The sequence below is a fragment of the Gracilinanus agilis genome, chromosome 2 (assembly GCF_016433145.1).
Source record: "Gracilinanus agilis isolate LMUSP501 chromosome 2, AgileGrace, whole genome shotgun sequence".
Taxonomy (NCBI): Eukaryota; Metazoa; Chordata; class Mammalia; order Didelphimorphia; family Didelphidae; genus Gracilinanus; species Gracilinanus agilis.
The window spans coordinates 403,833,937-403,840,243 of record NC_058131.1 but is presented as its reverse complement, the minus strand read 5'-3'; the positions used below and the strand labels follow the sequence as shown (position 1 = coordinate 403,840,243).

The 6,307-nt window shown below is 35.8% G+C and overlaps 1 long non-coding RNA gene across 1 annotated transcript; it reads left to right on the top strand.

Moving 5' to 3' along the window:
- The first annotated feature begins 893 nt into the window (after positions 1-893).
- Positions 894-4,499, top strand: LOC123235644. The gene is made up of 2 exons (XR_006505393.1): positions 894-1,155; positions 2,854-4,499. It is a non-coding gene; the product is annotated as an uncharacterized LOC123235644 (long non-coding RNA).
- The last annotated feature ends 1,808 nt before the right edge of the window (positions 4,500-6,307 follow it).

Sequence of the window (6,307 nt, the reverse complement as noted above, 5' to 3'; positions counted from 1 at the left end):
AATCACCAATAAAAAAAACATTTTAAAACACAAATATGTCAGTGTACAAAGAACAAAAAGGGGATTTATATGAAACCTTGAATTCCTTATTAGATGGAATTTACTTTTTAGATATATATATTAAATTCACAAAGGTAGTAACACAGTTTTGCCCTATTTTAGTCTCTTTCTGAACTTTTTTATTTTTGTCTGTCAAGTTTTTTAATTTAATATTTTTTTCATCTCTTTCTACCAACTCTTTTTCCATCCTCATTCCCACCCCACATGTACAAATCAACACAATGTCCATATTTGAAGATATAGCATTCTGTAAGTAGTCTCCTGAGACATAAGTGGTCACTACATTGCCCGGAATTATAAAATCATTCCAAGTTTTCCTTTAAAGTTACCATGGGTCATTCTGTGAATTAGTCTCATGGTCCTGTTTACATTACATTACATTAATGTCATTTCTTTTCCTTTTTTTTTTTTTTTTTTTAAACCCTTTCCTTCTGTCTTGGAACTAATATTTAGTATGGATTCTAAGGTAGAAGAAGGGTAAGAGCTAGGTAGTGGGGGTTAAGGGACTTGCCCAGAATCACACAGTTAGGAAGTATCAGATCAGATTGGAACCAATGACCTCCTTTTAGGCCTGCCTCTCTATCTACTGAGCCACCTAGCTGCCCTCATCATTTCTTTAGCCATTCCTCAGCTGGTATGTACCCAACCTTGTTTCCAGTTCTTTGCTACAACAAAAAATGCTGGTATGATATTTTTGTATAAGACCTTTCCCTCAGCAAGGGTACCATTGAGTCAAATGTATGTTACAGCTTAGTGACATTTTGGGTATAGTTTTAAATTGTTTTCAAAAATAAGCTTTACTTGGAATAACATCCTATTTGTGTAGACTTGATTTAATTGCTTAGTGCTAACTACTTTTAAAATTAGAACTTTGACTTTTTGAAATCCTTAGATATAGTCTCTAAAAGTAATTGATAAGTATAATCCTAACTGGAGACAGAGAAGGTGTCATTTGGCTTTTTTCATTGCCCTGATAAACTTGCTGTTTGTTCTCTTCCTAGTACTCTTGTCCATCTGTTCTCTGTTGTGTGATCCCAATCCAGATGATCCTTTAGTGCCTGAGATTGCACGGATCTACAAAACAGATAGAGAAAAGTAAGTATGGAAGTCAAATAGAAGAAATACAACTTTAGACATCAACTAAGGGTTAAAAGTAGTCATTGTCTGGTGTGTCCATATAAAAATCTTCAGTTTTACATAGAACTTCATATACCTAAATGGTAATTTAAAATATAAATATTTTTTCATCAAGAATTTGAACACTGTAAAAGGGCTATTCAGATTGATTTAAGTTCTGAAGAAAAGAGCATAGAGAAATCTTCAGCACTGTTTGACAGCATCTAGTGGGGAAAGTATATAAGTGCAATACAAAAGACAGTTTTTTTTTCTTGTAAAACCTTCATTCTGGGTTTCAGAGACATTTTTTTAAATCTCCAACAAGAGTTCAAGAAGATTCAAGATCTCTTAGCATCAAAATGTGAGGTGCATTTTAATCTTTCCTGTTCATTGAGAAAATAGGAAGAATTCAATGATGGGCAAAACTTGTCAGTGTTTTAAACATTTACGGAAGGTCTCTTAAGGATTTAGATTTGTTTGACAGTAATGAGTTTGGCCTTTTTTATTTTAAGATTCTGACTGTGACTCCTTTCATCTTATAGTAAAATTGCTACATAGTGGGTAGACCTGAAATAGCTTGATAGGATTCATTCTATTTTTGGCTGTATTTGGAATAAATTGAACCAAATTTTGCCAAATGATATATATATCATTATCCAGGTTGAATAAGTTCTGGCAAAAGCAGCTATAGCAGCAATTAAATGCCTTTATGTACAGGGCCCCCGTAAAAATTATACAGTCTCAGGTATGCCAGAGGTCAAGTTCTTGAAAGTAGAAGGCCAACAATATATAAACTAAGTTTAGCTTTTGCTCACAGACTGGTGTGCCTCTGTTTTAAGTGCTTTACCTTTTTTTTTCATATCATGTTAGGAGTAATTTGTGCTATGGTCTTATTTTAAAATATATAGCACTTAGGGGGCAGCTAGTTGGCTCAATGGATTGAGAACCAGACCTAGAGACAGAATGTCCTGGGTTCAGTTCTGGCCTTAGACACTTCCTAGCTGTGCGACCCTGGGCAAGTCACTTAAACATTATTGCCCAGTGTTAAAATGAATTTCTGGGACAAAATGAACATCACTTTGAGTAACAAGACTGTCATTTGGAGACCTCGGAATGTACCCAGATGTTATGAGCCAGGGCCAAAAGTCTGTTGGAGCCAACCCTATAAATACCCATCAAGAACAGCACAAGATGCCTCAGTCTGGAGCAATCTTGGGAGGTGGGAGGTCAAGAGGGAGGGTAGGCCCTGCAATTCTTCTGCCTTGCTTGAGAGAGCTAGAGAGCTATTAGAACCATCATCAATAGAGCTGTGAAAGAACACTATTGTCATCCAAGAAGATCACCAGTAGCCTTCCCTAGTCTTTGGCTTGGAACCAACACACAGTATTGATTCTAAGATGGAAGATAAGGGTTTTATAATGGGGATTGGGGGTGTTGCTAGCACTTTGCTATCTTTTGGGGGGAGTGAGTGAAGGGGATTTTAAGGAACTTTTTCATTTTATAGTCCAATACCCTTCTTCCCCTTCGGTTTTTCATGAATGAAAACAAATTTGATAAATGGCCTGGAAAAGTATCTACTTCTACAGAAAATATTCAGTCTTTCTGTATAGTGCCTAAAGTCTACTAATTAACTGAAGTCTGACATGTATTAAGCCTACCCTCTCTTTGTATGTACAGGTACAACAGAATAGCTCGGGAATGGACTCAGAAGTATGCGATGTAATTAAAGAAATTATTGGATAACCTCTACAAATAAAGATAGGGGAACTCTGAAAGAGAAAGTCCTTTTGATTTCCATTTGACTGCTTTCTATGAGCCCACGCCTCATCTTCCCCTGTGCACATGTTTACCTGATACAGCAGTGCTGCGTGTTGTACATACTTGGAACAACAAAATAGAAATACTGTATTTCCCGTACCAACATTGACTCCTAGCAAAGAAGTGTGTGTGTGAAAAGCCAGTTCTTCAGTCATAACCTAGTTGTGAGACTAAAAGCTTTCCTTATTGACTTAATTGGATAAACAATGCAAGGGCAGGGGTGGGTGTTGTGTGGTTTGGGGTGGGGGAGGACAGTTATACTGACCTGTGGGAGAATTTTTTAAAAAAGCGGAATCCTTTTAAACTCATAACAGTTATGAAAAGCAAGGTGAAGAACGTCAAGCTGTTTCTGTATTCATTTTATTCTGAAGGACCTACATCTTAGGTAAATGTTTCGACCAACAAGATTAAACTATACCCACATCCTGTATTTTAAGGTCTAAGTTTAACTGGTCAACATTTAAATGGATTGGAGCTATTAGTACATAAAGTGATGGGTGTTTTTTTTTCCAGCTCTTCTCCATCACCCCCTTCTCCCCCCAATACTTTTTGGTTTGTATGTGGTTTCTCAGTTAATACATAGCTAATAGCTCTTAATTTTTCTTATGTTTTTTAACTGCTTAGGTCTATCTGGATGTAAGGGTAAAAATTCATTTGACAGAAATACTTGTGTATATTTAAAGACCCAATTGCTCCTCTGGAGCTTGTACGTTCAAGAATGATTAATCTGTGTAATAAACTGATTACTACAGTCATTACATATAATTTTGTGTGAATAGGCTTTTTTAATTTCCAGAACAGTTTGTCTAGCTGAGATTAGTGGTGGATTCCACACCCTCCTGTCCCCACCCCCAACTTCTGCATTCAGACCAGTTACATTTCAAAATCATGAAACAATCACAGGTGACATTGTGAAAGGCTATGTGTTAAAGTAATTTGACCAACTAAAATAGGAACATAAGCTTAAAGGCACCTCAATAAGATTTAAGCGTGTAGTGTGCAAGGAACATGACTGTTAAACAAAATAAGAGGTTTACTTTATTAATGAGAATCTTAAGCAACACGTCATGAGCCCATGTGTGGGATATAAGACACAAATGCATTTATATTGTTAGTAAGTTAACCTCTGTAACTAAATATCAAATGTATAAAGGGTAAAATTTAACAAACCTGAAAGGCGTCAGCACAACTTCATAATGAAGAAATCTACATTATTACTTTGCACTAACATTTGCAAGATGTTCATCCAGTTTAAAATTGTACTTGTATGTGGCTTTTTGAGTCTTCACTTGACTAGTAAAAAGATGTAGTTGGAAACTTTATTTGTTAACCAGTGTCTTTGCCAGAAACCTTCATGTGAACTAGGTGAGTTATAAGGTTTTTTTTCCCTGATCTAATCAACACCTTTAGACTTGAGGTTTGGTCCTATCCATCTTCCAAATGCATCTCTACTCTCTTGCACAAAAACTGAGGAATAAATGTCCACTGCTTTTGGTTTAAATTTGTTCAGCTTGTCTTATCTCTTAGTGTCACCGGTCATGCAGTTCTCTGAACCTAGATGTGATATTTAATTCCAATGCCTTTTTTTCTTGCATTTGTGATATTTTCAATATCCTTTTTTTTCCAAGGAAACCTTTTTTCTTCACAACTACTCCCTGTGAAAGAAGAGGTTTTGAAAGAAGAGATGCTGAGCTTAGGACTAGTTAGGCTTGAGCCCTATATCTGAGTTGAATTCCCCTGACCACAGGTTAATAAAGATACAGATGAGACCTTCCTTTGCTGCCATAGATGTATTGTTACTACTTTTTTCCTGAAATAACTTATTTGAGCAGACTTCTATCCACATTATTTAGTGTCATCTTATCTTGTTTTACCCCCCCCAAAAAAAGCTAGTTTCATGTACTTTATGGATCCCCTTCCTTCTCATAAGCATTTTAAAGCACTAAATAAAGTCTGATACCAGCATGTCTTATAAACCTTTACACTAAACCATGGATAAATTAAAATATTTTTGTTTTGAGGAGAAATAGATTATCCTTTTTTTTCTGTTTGAGAGAATACCATGTGCTGGATCAATGAAGATCTGAATGTTGTCTTCCATCTTTACAGAGCAATTAAACAGAAATGATGTCATGAAGAACTTGAAAGCAAAACTTGTCTATAGATGATTGAGCAGTTTTGTGCAAACATATCTGGAGTATTACTGCAGTTATTTGAGACTTGCAAAAAGTAAAATGACTGATTATATACATCCTTTCCTCTTAACAGCATATAATCATTTGCATATATACAAGTGTTAAGTTGTAGCCAATACAGTTCCATATATAGAATCATTCCTTTTAATTTGCTAATGTGATTTCATAAAATTATACTTTGTATGGAACTAGAACAAAGACTGGCATTAACTTGCCAATTTCCCCATTTTCAGTGGTTTCCCAAAGACAGAGTACCTTAAGAAATTTTAAATGAAGGAAAGGAACAGGATGAATTAGAATTCCTGGCATAGGGCTACATGAAGAAAGCCTCAACTGATTCCTGTTCTTCAGGCACTCACCCCTGCTCTGACTTAATTCTGACCTTTATATTGGGGGAAAGTGATGTTTCCTGGTTCAAAGACAGCATGCAAATAAATTTATTTTGCTGTCCTAAAGTTATTGTGGAACACTGTGGTCTTTTTTTTGTTTTCTCTTGGGATTTTAGTGTTGAGGACCATCTCAATGGCTGCCTATTGAAAGACTTGAGTACCTTACGTATTATTTATTGCCATGCATATTATTCACTTCTAACTATATTTAGTGTTGAAAATTTTGTCTTGAGCTAAGATAATAATATTCTTAGTAAAGAGTAACATGCTGCATCTTCTATATAAAAAGAAGTAAATTTACTTCATTGCTTTCTTCCCATTATTTAAATCACAAGCACCTTTCAAATTCTAGGCATCCAGGGGGCAGCTGGGTGGCTCAGTGGATTGAGAGCCAGACCCAAAGATGGGAGGTCCTGGGTTCAAATATGGCCTCAGACACTTCCTAGCTGTGTGCCCCTGGGCAAGTCACTTGACCCCATTTCCTAGCTCTTACCAGTCTTCTGCCTTAGAACCAATAACCATTATTGATTCTAAGATGGAAGGTAAGAGGTTTAAAAAAAAAATTCTAGGCATCCATTTTAGCCAAGTGTTTGGAAACATCACATTTTTATCTGTGATTTGCCTTTTTGACTTTAAAAAAATGCTTTCTGACATTAAGGTAAAGGTGGCCATTAGATAGGATGATGCCTGTAAGAGAGAATGAAACCTAAAAAATTGTATAATGGAATG